At 26.7% G+C, this 13,005-nt stretch overlaps 1 long non-coding RNA gene and 1 other non-coding gene across 2 annotated transcripts; one reads left to right on the top strand and one right to left on the bottom strand.

The window, feature by feature from the left end:
• Positions 1-1,649: 1,649 nt before the first annotated feature.
• On the top strand, positions 1,650-3,052 carry LOC112735837 (uncharacterized). The gene is made up of 2 exons (XR_003168567.3): positions 1,650-2,371; positions 2,595-3,052. It is a non-coding gene; the product is annotated as an uncharacterized lncRNA (long non-coding RNA).
• Positions 3,053-5,858: 2,806 nt separating this feature from the next.
• Positions 5,859-12,584, bottom strand: LOC112737824 (uncharacterized). Its single transcript, XR_011869512.1, has 3 exons — positions 12,268-12,584; positions 11,544-11,651; positions 5,859-6,143 (listed from the first exon to the last, which is right to left on the bottom strand). It is a non-coding gene; the product is annotated as an uncharacterized protein (transcript).
• Between the last annotated feature and the right edge of the window lie 421 nt (positions 12,585-13,005).

The raw sequence follows: 13,005 nt of genomic DNA, 5'->3' as shown, positions 1-13,005 counted from the left end.
AAAGTAAAAATTTAAATATGATACAATATTATTAATTATTTACTAATTATTTTACATATATTATACATATTATATATTAAAATTATATATATTATATATATAGCGGGGCGGGTATTACCTAAACCCGACCCCTCCTCGTCCCGCTAAAAACTCGCTTCGGTGCGGGACGGGTAATTACCCGCCTCGGTACGGGGCGGGTAGGAACGGGGTGGGTACCAGAGTTCGGATGGTATTGCCATCTCTACTTGCTATATGTATGAATCCAAAAAATTCTAGAAGAACTAATGAGATGTGCAGAATTTTATTAAGTGTTTAGCATTCTTTTTGTATTTTTTATTTATTTTATAGAGAATAACTTTGTATATCGAAAAAGAATAGATTAATATTTGGCATTTAGACTTATTATTATATATATCTAGAGTTAGATTTTCAAACACAAACGGAATAATTTTACTTTAAGATTATATCTTGATAAGTTGATATAGAACTCAAAAGTTGTGTGTTTTACACATATTATTATAGGAAAAGTATAGGGTACCATCATATTATCTGCCAATTTCTACCAACTCTTATTTATAATTGTATTTTATGGAAGTGTATTCATGGATGTGTCTAATAATTAATATATTTTAAATACATATATAAAGAGACACATCCAGAAAATATATCTGTAAAGACACTTCTATTAAACACAACTGTAAAAAAGATATTTTTATTAGACACATCCATGAACACACTTCTATAAAACACAATTATAAATAAGAGTTGGCAGAAGTTGGCAGATATGCTGTTGGTAACGTAGCGGAACCGTTATTATAATATGAGATCAAACTCTTCTAGAGTGAGATGATTAGTAAAATAATAAAATAATATTTTAATCATCTTTAAATTAAAAGAATAGAACTAATAAATAATAAATATTACAAAGAATAATACTACATAACTAGTAAATATTATTATTTTTTACCAGTATTTGATTAACAATCATTTATAACCATTTTTATAGACATTTTACACACAAAAAAGCATATAATTTGCATATATATTTACCAAAATTTTATACAAATGAATCAATAAAATTTGCACTCATATTTTTCAGAGTTTGTATACATAATTAATAAAATTTATTTGTTAAAGATAATTTAGTATTTATATTATGCAAATGATGGCAAAAAATACTAAAAGACTCCCAAAAGTTTTTCTATTACAAATTCAAAAATGATTAAAGTATTATTTATCACTTTATTAGTATTTTCACTTTAGAGAATTTTTTCTCATATTGTTTATTTGTAACGTAATATAATAGTGATTAGGTGCCAAATTTAAGAGGCTTAAGAAAAAAATATTTAAAATTCTTAAATTCATATAATCTAAGTTGTTATTTAGTCTCAGAAAATTTGGGAAAAAAATATTTAAAGTTGTTAGATAATTAAAGTTTGTGATAGATTGAAAAGGCAACGTATGTGCTATTTTGTGTTTATATATACCACAAATAAAAGTATTTGAAAAGGAACTATACATAGGTGTTCAAAGTTAGATCCAACTTGGTTTCTGTTATTCAATAGTCAAGAACTTGATAAGCTTTCTCAAATCTAGATTTTATTTCAAATTTTTGTTCTAAAACACAATTCAATCCCTTTCTTCGAGTCATTTCACTAATGCATGTTATGGTTCCATATGATTCTTAGGTACTCACCCTAAATACTCTGGTCGGTATATATCGGTATATATGTCTAAATTTGTTGCTATAGTTGACTCGTGATTAATGGTTAGGTTTGTTGAATTAGGCTCCATTTTGAAGCCAAGGAGGCCTAGCAAAATTGACAAGGCTGTTTTTCTGATTTATGTAGTCATAGTGGTGACCCAATTAAACAGTCACGTATAAGTACTGAAAAACTTGATAGATGTCTATTACAGTGTATGTATTTATCTTGCTCAACGTATAATGTATTTTATTCCAGTACAATTAAATAACATTACTCCATCTATAGACTTTATATAGTTCAATTTCTTCTTCTACTTTCTTGATATCGTTGTTCTTTGTCAGTATTGAATGTATTTTTTGTATTTCAACGTTTAAAACCCAAAGTGTCCAATTACCTGCAATTTCTTTAGGCACTTCTGACTTTTCTGAATCCCCGGCAGTCACCTATTGTGCCCCCTCTTTCTAACCAGGCCCAATAGGATTTTCAATAAAGCAGCAATATGAATAACAAGTCCTATTCCACTAGATCTCTCCGAATAACCACATAAAAAAGAAGTGGAGGATTTTCTTGTTAATTTTCTGTTGCAGGGGTAGATCTGAGTCATGTGCTCCTTCTAACTCCAAGGCATTGAGGGACAAGTTGCCGAAGGATAGGCTTAATGACAAGTAAACTACATACTTTCTCTCTTTCTGTTTATATTATCTTGTCGGTATATGTATAAACGGGCGAAGCCCAGAAGTTGAAAGACTCAAATATGGGTCTACAGGAAAAGATTGAGCTTATGGAGTCTAGATGACTGAGTTTTCTACCTTAAAATTAGCACCATGTATAAACTATGTACACCACAAACTAACTTGTCCGTGAATTCTATTCCTCTTTAATGTGCAGGCTGAAAAGAATGAACTTTGTGATGAGAAACAGAGACTCAAGGCAAAGAAAGAAAAGTTGGAGTAGCAGCTGAAATCAATGAATGCACAACCTTTCACACCACCTCCTACTATGAACCCTGCTACATTTGCTCCTCAAGTCAAGTCCCCGACAACAAGCTAGTTCCTATCATCAGCTGTCCAGGAGTGGCAATGTGGCAATTCATGTCCCCTATTGCAGACGATACCTAGTTGGATCATGTACTCCGCCCATCAGTTGCCTAATTTGGCCCTGTACAATGGCCTCAATTTTGGCCCAAGGTTGTATCCATTTAAACCCTATACCTTCTTGGCTTTCGTAGTTATTTGCTAAGTGTTCTAACTGGATCCTGTGCTGGCTTATGACAGTATTTGTCCTATGATATACTATTATGAAGTAATGCTCTTATTTACTTGTAAATATTAGTAAGATTATCTAGCTATCTTCCTATGAATGAACATACGACGTATGAATGCGATACAAATATACAATACAATGATGTCACGAGAATGCCTAATATTAAAAATTATAAGACACGATACAATCATAATATGTAAAATTAACATAAAATATAATGATTTTAAATTAGTACAAATTGATGTAAACATTAAAATTCACTTATTATTTGATTTTAATGAGTTTCCTCTTTTAGTTATGATAAAACTATAAATTGCAAAAGCTTTTACATTACAGTAGTATATGTACTTCATCTAAAATATTGTCGAATATGTATCAGATACTATAGTAGCTACTTTGAAATACTGGTGCTATATTACCGCGCTGTTTTGGGAATTTTTAATGGTTACTATTGGGATCTACGATAATCCAATGTCTGATAGAAAATAACAGTTTTAGTTTAAGTTTGTAAAATTGGAAAAATTGTTAATCCGAGTGAAAATGCTATTTAACATTAGTGGCTCCAACACAGCAATAATGTTTTCGGTTCAAATAATTGCACCCTCTTTTCATTTTGTAATATTTATTCCAAAATATTCAACTTAGTATACAAAATCATAATGTAAGTCTAAACTTTTAAGTTAACCCACGTCAAAAGTCAAAACCAAGATGTTACAATTGTAAGCCTTAGAGCTAAAGACACTGTTTGAAAGAACTCAGAAAAGGAAGCAAAAATACCTGAGAAATGTGGGGTAGGGTTAGAGGTACCTATTCAACGAAAATTCATAAAATTTATGCAAATAGGCAATTTATAAAAAATATGATACAAAGTGGATCCTCTTAATTTTTTTTAATTGTTTAGTAAAATGATGATATTTTATTATTTAATATTTTTTTTCACATTTCATTTAAAAAATTTAAGGTGAAAGATTATACTTTACCAAATAATTAAAAAATCTATTTTCAACATGACATGGTTTATGTTTTTTTATGAAATATGAAGTATCACAATTTGAGTACTTGACTAAAAAATTACTTTTTTTCTTTTTCATTGTCGTAATCTAATTGTGTTTATTTGTAAAAACAAGTTTAACAGAGAAAAAATTATTATGATTTGAATCTTTTAGTAAGATTTTAGATTGATTTAGTTTATTTGTTATGATTTTAGTCCTATTTGAGTAATTTTGTTTTAGCCTGATCTGTGTTTGAAACTTTGAATTATGTTGCCTTATGTTAAATTTTTTCAAGAACGGTATTATAGTTTGTGTTAATTTTTTTTAAAAGTTTTTTAAAGATAATAACCGTAGATATTCACAGAAATAAAGGAACAAAGGACATTCTTATAAATAGAGATGGATCTCCCATTTTTAAGGATATCCATTGTCATCTTTTAAGGCACTACTAATAAAGATATATTTGGCTCCAAAAATGAGCATGCTTATTAAGTTTGAACCATTTAAAGCAAGTTTTTCTCTTTCGTTACTTTTTATTTAGTTTACTAGAATAATTGAAAAAAAGGTTTGTACCCACTAGCTAAAAGTATGTATCCTTTCAAGCTAATTCAAAGAATCAAGCGACGATGACCAGAGAATAGTTTTTTAACTTTCACATGGCTCTCTTATATAGTTATGTATGAGTCCTAAAGATTATAGAAGAACTAATAACATGTGCAAAATTTTATTAAGTGTTTAGGATTTTCTTTGTATTTTTTATTCTTTCTTTTTTCCACATAGAATAACTTTGTATAGATTAATATTTGTCATTTAGACTTATTATTTTATATATATATATATATATAGCTAAATTTTCAAACACAAACTGATTATTTCTACTTTAAGATTATATCTTGATAAATTATTATAGAATTCAAAAGCTGTGAGTGTTTCACACACATTATCATAGTATGAGATTAAAATGAATAAAATAATAAAATAATATTTTAATCACCTTTAAATTAATATAGAAGGACCAACAAACTGATTACTTCTACTTTAAGATTATATCTTGATAAATTGTTATAGAATTCAAAAGCTGTGAGTGTTTCACACACATTATCATAGTATGAGATTAAAATGAGTAAAATAATATTTTAATCACCTTTAAATTAATATAGAAGGACCAACAAAGAATAAATATTATATATTCAAAATAATTAAAGTATTATTTTACTATTTTATTAGCATTCTCATTTAAAAAAAATTCATATTGTTTATTTGTAATATGATATAATAGTGATTAAATGTTAAATCTAATTAAGAGACTTGAGAAAAAAATATTTAAAATTCTTAAATTCATATAATCTAAATTATTATTTAGTCTCAGAAAATTTAAGAAAAGAAATATTTAAAAATGTTAGATATTTGAAGTTTGAGATAGAAGAAGGTAACATAAGTACTATTTTGTGTTTATATATAACACAAATCAAAGTATTTGAAAAAGAACTATACATACATATTCTTTACAGTTAGATCTAACTTAGTTTTTGTTGTTTAATAGCCAAGAGCTTGATAAGCTTTTTCAAATTCGGTTTTATTTCAAAAAATTTTTGAAGCACAATTTAATCCCATTCTCCTCAATCTTTGAGTCATTTCACTAATGCATGCCATGGTTCAATATGATTGCTAGGTGCTCATCCTAAGTACTCTCAGTTTGGGATGTAATGATTAAATTAGAGAATGTTTCATTCTTTTCTCCCCTTTTTTTTTTTTCTTGTCCCCATTCTCAATGATTTGAATTAGTTGAGGAACACATAGCCAAGGGACAAAATACCCCTCTTAATTTTAATTTGCTTGATAAAATACAATTACAACAGTAAACTTAGTTTAACTTGTGGACACATTAATTGACTAATTATAAAATGAAAGTTGAGTTTAACAATATTATATTTAAAATATGTTATGACATAATCATTATGTTTGAAGTACCTAATAATGAACAATTAATACCTAGATCCTCTTAATACAAACTCAAAATGTCATATAAAATTTTCAAAAGATTCAAGATAACTTTTTCACACTTAAAATTCTAATGTTATCGGGTACTTATCATAGCATTTCTTTCTGCACTCTAAAAACTTAGTTTGAGTGTTCCAATAGCGTGACAAACATTTGTCGATACACTCTCTTCTAGATTCAGCTGCAATACAATAAGAGATAGAGCCCAAAAATGTTTAGGATTAATGTTATGGAATTCATCAACAGTAGAATAAATAACTTCAACAAACAACATTATTACTATATTATAACTTTATTTTATGTAGGCACAAATCTTTTCTTAATATTATTATATTTAATATTAGTTATGGTTAATTTTTTATACTAAGACTAGTTTAAAAAAAATTGAAAGACAAATATTAAATTAAGTCTTTGTATTATGTTTAGTATAAAATATACTAAATTAAATTATATTTTAATATCATATTTAGTTTAAGATAAATATAAATTAAAAGAATATATTTAAAATTTAAAAAATTAAATAAAATATTTTTGAAAAGAAAAATATTAGCGTTCCTAAAAATTTCAGTTCTTATGTTTTTACTTTTTAAAAGTACCGAATGAATTGAAATTTCGCATTCCAAAATTAAAAATTTAGTTTTAGTTTTTTTATCACTAAACACAATATTCAACTCTAATTTCTTAATCTAAGTTTCAATCCTAGAAAACAAACAATGTCTAAGAGATGTAGTTATCAATTTATTTTGATATATTAAAAGAGGGACTAAAGTAGTTTATAATGAACTAGTAACTCCTAGGTTCTCAAGTTCTCCATAATCTTAACATACCTTGTGATAACATATATAATAACATCTATATAATTAACCTAGCATCTTATCATTTTTCACATTAAATTCTCCAGCTATATATTAAATTCTTCCTTAAAAAAAATCATTAATTACCACAATTCAATAGCTAGCTTTATGCCTTTATGTATCAAAAAGTTATATATAAGTCTTCCTTTAGTCATTGAATCTAACGTAAAGAAGATATTGTAGAGAATGTTAATTCAAGAGTAGTTTATAATGAACTACTGACGCATAAGTTTCGCATGTCAATGCTAAACCTATCTTGTAAAAAGATTGAGAATAATATCTGGATATTTTTATAATAAAAACAATTACTCTAAAAAACTATTAGAAAGATTTAATTCTTAAAAAAATTTATAATACTAAAATTATTAAAAAGAACTAAATTATTTTATAATATTTATAATATTAAAGAAAAGACCAAATTTTTTTATAAAAAAATAAATATATTCTTAATTATTTAGTTATTTATTTATTTATTTTTTATAACCTTTATATTAATAATTTTTATTTTTCCTAAAAATTTAGTAATTTTTATTAATTATTTATTTATTTTTGTAATCTTTCATCCTTTTCTCCTCTCGTTGGGTATAACAACATAAACCTAATATACAAATCATGTTTAGATGTGGCAATGGTGCAACCATTGAACATAAATCGAAGGAAAAAAGTCACATAACTCAAGATGCATGAAATTTTCAGTTTCACTCTAGTATACAATGAAAACCATAAAGTTTTATAAGAATGATCCATTATTTGGTGCGGTGAAGGATAACTATCTTAGAATTCTAAAAAAACATCATTTCTACGTAAATTTTACTTTTAGGGAACGATTTTTTTTTAATGATGTAAATCTTCACAATGGTTCTTATTCCGTTGAGATGTTCATAACTGTTGGATTTGTATATTAAGTTTTTATTGTTAATAAGAAAAAAAAATGAAAGATCACAAAAATAAAAAAATAAAAAATAATAAAAATTACTAAAATTTTAGAAAAAATAAAAATTATTAATATAAAATTATAAAAAATAAATAAAAATAATTAAAAATATATTTATTTTTTTATAAAAAATTTTCGTCTTCTTTTTAAATATTATAAAAATTATAAAAAATTTGATTTTTTAAATAATTTTAGTATTGAACATGTTTTTTAATAATTAATTTTTTTTAATTTTCTTTTACGGTAATTTTTCCTTTATGATAATAGAGAAAATAACATCTATATACTTCACCTACTATCAATCTCATTATTTTTCACGTTAAATAATTCTTCAATTATTTATATGTTAATTTATTTCTTAAAAAATTTCTGTTAAGTTTAAAAAATTTAAATTATATTTATTTGATTATCAAATATTATTAAAATATTAATTAATTAAGTGTTTAAATTATTTGCAAATTGGTTGTTTGATGTTGTTGTTAGTGTGCAGAAAAAGAAAAATAATTTCTGATTGGACCGGTCATTAGAAGTCTGTTCTGGTTTTCAAACAAAATTAAGCCACATATCTCTTGGTTTAACATAAGTGGTTGAATGTTGATTTATGTAGAAGTTCAAAGTTGGCCCAAGATTTTGATAAGCCCAAACAAGATCTTTTCTTGGTCCAACATCATCATTGATCCGAATTAAAGAAGAAAAGAATGGAAGAGGAATGGTTCGGTTACCCACTCCATTGGTTAATGGAATTCAAATTTTAATTCAATTGAATGCATACATAGGTAACTGAAACTCAAAATTAAATTGGATTTAATATTGTGTTGAAAGCTTTATCTCTTCTCTCTCCTCTCTCTCCTCTCTCTCTCTTTGTTTTCGGTCATATCATTTGTCAGAGAAGAAGATAGAAGCAAGAGTAAGCTATCAGAAAAGTGAAGTCACAAAAAAAGTCTAGAATGAAGAAAGGCTAGTGAAGTTCATCTCAGAAGGAAGATCTAAAGTAAGGCATGGCAAGATCTTTGCCATTGAAGACAAGATTTTGAAGAAGAGCTTCAAGATTTTCAAAACCAAAAATAGAAGTAATCTGCCTCTATTAGAGAAGAAGATATCAGATACAAAAGTTCACTTCCATTTTTATTCATCAAGAAAAGAAGATAGTTTCTGAAGCTACGCATAGGAAGAAGCAAAAATTGAAAGGAAGGAGTTGTCAAGGATCAGAGGTTCATCAAGGGTCAGAATTCTTTCTTGGAGCCAAAGTCAAGATCAATGGCTCAAAGTGAAGGAACTTGATGAGAAAGGTTGAGAGAAGTACATGCATGTTGGTTTTGTTTCGATTTTTTCCTCTCTCTTCTCTCGGTCCGAACCGAAGCTGTTTTTGGGTTGGAGAAGAAATTGATTGGTTGAACCGGTTTCAACCTTGGAAGATTCCCCTTCTATAATAAGGGTGAACGGCTAAGGGTTGAGATCAAGGAGAGAAAGTGAAAAGCACAGAATTCTCATAGCTACCCAAGCTTCCTGAGTTCTTCTCCTTCAATGTTGTTCATTTTGTTTTCTTTTTCTTTGTATTATCTGTCTGAGTCTCATAGTAAAAGGCAAACATGGTGAGATTTGTAAGAAAAAGCCAGTGAGTGAAAAAAGGCAATGATCAATATTAGAGAAAAAGTCATAGATGTCTCAGAGTTTCTTTGTACATCTTTCTGTTGTGTGTCATGATCCTGTGGGAATTTCCTTACAAGTTAAGTTAGCACTTTGCGGTTGAAAGCTATGTTTTGAGTCCTAATTAAATTCAGATTGGGTGTAGAATCTAGGTTTATCCCTGATAAGATTGGGTAGATCCTAGGGAAAGAATTGGTGTTTGTAATCTTGTAAAAGATAGTGAAATTTCATTATTGTTGTGATGGAGATTGGATGTAGGCTGCATTGCACTTAGCAGTTGAACCAGGATACTTCTTGATGTGATTCTCTCTTCTCTGCCCTTTTTCTGGTTCTGTTCATCAGGAGACAAAAATAAAAATATCTCTCAACTCGGCACGAGACAAAACAAAAGTGTCTCTCAACACAACACAAGACAAAAAGCAGAAATATCTTTTGAAATTTTTCTTAAAGTCAGAAATTAATATTCAGCAAAAATGGGTTAAGATTCAACCCCCATTCTCTTAACTACCGATTAATCAATTTCATTATCACAATTCATTAGCTTTATGTATCAAAAAGTTATAATTCTTCATTTTGTTGAATCTAATGTAAATAAGATACTTGTTGAATCTAATGTAAATAAGATACTATAGCGAATGTTAATGAAAAATGTTAAAGGATCAACAATTTATTATTTTTGACCAATAGCTAGTCAATAATTTTTAAAAATATGGACTAAAAATATGTTATTAGATTATTAGACTAAAAAAATAAATTAATAACTAAAAATACTAATTAAAAATAATAAATTATGTTGACTCTATAATTTTTGTGGAACGTTAATTCCATGTATGCAAACATTTCAGAATTTAGATCCTCTAAATTTTAGATTCTTACTTTAGAGAATAAAGTGAGATATCTCACTATTGAATATTTCTCTCTCATGTTTTCTCTTAATTCTACCTATAAAATAAATAATGATAAATCATACTTTATCCTCTAAAATAAATTTCAAAATTTAGAGAATCAAAATCCAACCTTTCAAATAAAAAATGTATTTGGTTGCAACGGAGATAATTTTATATCAAGGGCTTAAACTCCAATCTCTCACGTTCTTTGATATCTAATTAATTCTTTATTATTAAAACTAACAAAAATTGTTTCCCAAAGATTTAAACAGCAATAAAAATAATTTCAAAATGTAAAAATGACAAACAATCTCGAAATTAAAGGATTAAAAATATGATAAAAGTGACAAGACGTGAAGTAGGGTGAAGTTTGCAGATACTATTTGCATCTTATTTGTTTCATTAACAGAGATGAATTTCCTTCACATCTGGTTATTTTATCATATTTTAAATCTTTTGACAATATTTGTGTAGTTTTTATCTTTTAGAAAAATTTTTGTTAAAGTTTAAATATTTGAGGAGTATTTTTGAGTTTATTATTATTATTATTATTATTATTATTATTATTATTATTATAATATTTTTTATTATTTAATTATATTTTAAAAAAATATTATTAAAAAATATTACCAAAATATAAACAAAACTATAATTTTAATTTAATAACATTTTTATAGTTATTATAACCAGGGACAGAGTCAGGTGGTAGGAAAGGGACAATGATTCCTCTAATTTTAATTTTTTACATGTAAATTATATGTAAATTTTAATTTAATCCTCTTTAAAATTTTATTTTAGTCTTATTTTATTGTATAAATATTTTTGACCCCTCTAATATTTTATCTAGCTCCGCCCATGAGTATAACCATCATTACTATAGGTGTATAGTGTATTAAGATCCACCTTAGTTCTAATACTAATGGTAGGGCTAGTATAGCTTTTCAGAAACCACACATGACATCTAGATCTAGTGGAAGAAAAAGGGGGGGAAAAAAGTCAAAAATGAAATTTTGAAATATTGCTTTATACATACATTATTTGAATGACTTCTAAGTATCATGATTTGCTCAAATTTCTCTTTGAATATTGTACTTTTATCATAGATGAATTCCTTAGATATTATCTCAATAATTTAATCTTCTAACAATCACAAAGCAATGAAGAATTTATCACATCACATATGCATAAGATATTTTAAGCTAAAAAAGATTCACAACATCCAAATAAATATTCACAATAAGTTATAATATTTTGGTTACCATATGTTTTCGGGAACCGACTAAGGCAGTCCTGTCTACAAACTTGAAATTCCTCTGGATCTGAATACAATACTCTGCAATGTTGAATACACTTCTTCCTATTCTCAGCTGTAGTATAATAAGATGGAGTATGAGACTTTTCAAAAATAGCATCATGGATTCAACAACAAAAAATAAATAACCACCCAAATCATCAACAGTTTGTAGCCCTTATTATTACAAACCCAAACCTAAACCATATATATAAAACATAGAAACTAAACATAAAATCTAACGTAATAAGACAGATAACCAACTTTAGTTAGTCTAGTAATTAGCTAACTAGTTCAATTAAATAAATATTAAGAATTTGAATTCTGCCTTATACATACAGTCATTTATTGATTAATGACAAATTCTTAAATAAAGATTAAATCTAAAAGACTGAAACAGAGGACTGGAAGGTTCCGTGGGTAACAAAAAATAAAGTAATAAAACTGATTCAAAACTCAAATAAATGTTTGAATAATTTGTTACAAATTTTATCATGATAACTTCCAAGTATTATAGGTGTATTCCATAGATATTCTCGTGATTCATTAAGCTCTATATAGTCACGAAGAGTACTAGCATAGTAATATATAATTGATCATATAAAATATTCATATAATAAGATGATATAAAAATCTAAATTCAAAATTACTTACAAAAATTAAAAAGTATTGACAATAGCTTAGACACATACTATTGGTGTTTTGTCTAGCGTGCTTTTCGCGACATCTCTTCTTGCATGCGTCCAATGATTTCGGATAATCCTTTAAAAAGCGTTTTTCGCACTCATCTAAACACACAGTTAGATCCTCTGAAGCTGTATAATAAGATGATATTTGAAGATGTTTAGGAATAGAATCATGAGCAATGGTAAAACAAATAACCAATCCAATAGTCAACATTGTTAAGGAATGTGGCACGTTGTTCATAGCCATGAGTTTTTTATTTCCTATTTGGCAATCAAAATTTTTCCATAGAACAAGTTTTATATGCAATATGATTATAGGACAAGGATATTCCTCAACACGTCCCCTCCTTATAGTAAAACATTAACTTACTATTATATAAAAGGATTCTCATTGTAGTAAAGTGTTGTTTTAGAAATAATTTAGTATTTTAGTGCCTCTTGAATTCTACAAATAATAATATAATATATATATATATATATATATATATATATGTATTGCTAATAAATAATTTCTAACCAATTAACTTTAAACAACTACATTTAATAATTATTAATTTGTATTTAAAAATAAAATTTAAATAATCACTAATTAATAACAATTAATTAATATGAAATACAATTTAAAAATATTTATTGATTTATTATTAATTAGCTAGACCCTTGTTGATTAATAATACTATTTGTGTAAGAAGTTACATGATTTTACTGGTGGCATGAATTACTAAGTACAAGTGAAATTAAAGA

The sequence above is a fragment of the Arachis hypogaea genome, chromosome 13, assembly GCF_003086295.3.
Source record: "Arachis hypogaea cultivar Tifrunner chromosome 13, arahy.Tifrunner.gnm2.J5K5, whole genome shotgun sequence".
In the NCBI taxonomy this organism is placed as follows: Eukaryota; Viridiplantae; Streptophyta; class Magnoliopsida; order Fabales; family Fabaceae; genus Arachis; species Arachis hypogaea.
Note: the sequence above shows the minus strand (reverse complement) of the source record. Positions and strands in the feature narration are given on the sequence as shown.